This window comes from Buceros rhinoceros, unplaced genomic scaffold, assembly GCF_000710305.1.
Source record: "Buceros rhinoceros silvestris isolate BGI_N320 unplaced genomic scaffold, ASM71030v1 scaffold23762, whole genome shotgun sequence".
In the NCBI taxonomy this organism is placed as follows: Eukaryota; Metazoa; Chordata; class Aves; order Bucerotiformes; family Bucerotidae; genus Buceros; species Buceros rhinoceros.
In genome coordinates, this window is record NW_010399845.1 from 10904 (window position 1) to 11194 (window position 291).

At 56.0% G+C, this 291-nt stretch overlaps 1 protein-coding gene across 1 annotated transcript in view; it reads right to left on the reverse strand.

The window, feature by feature from the left end:
• USP19 (ubiquitin specific peptidase 19) overlaps positions 1–291 on the reverse strand; it is a gene marked incomplete at its 3' end in the record, with an annotated part of 13073 nt that overhangs the window by 10403 nt on the left and 2379 nt on the right.

The following is a 291-nucleotide window of genomic DNA, read 5'->3' on the forward strand; positions in this document are numbered from 1 at the left end:
AAGCGCCTGCTGCTTCCCAATGGAAGGAGGAAGCCACAGAATTACTCTGAGGGATTCAAGTGGACTCTGGCCACAATCAGAAAGTGCATATGCAAATGAAGCAGCCCAGAAGCACTGTACTAACAGGGACATGGGCAGGCCTGCCACGCTGGGCATGAACATAGCTACAGGGAGAGAACGGGGCAGCAGTATTGCTCCACTGCAGGTGGAACCTCCTCCAGGCCCCTGCCAGGCTCCAGGACTGGCCCTGGGGTGTCCTGGAGCCTTCAAGGCAAAAAGGTGAATTACGTC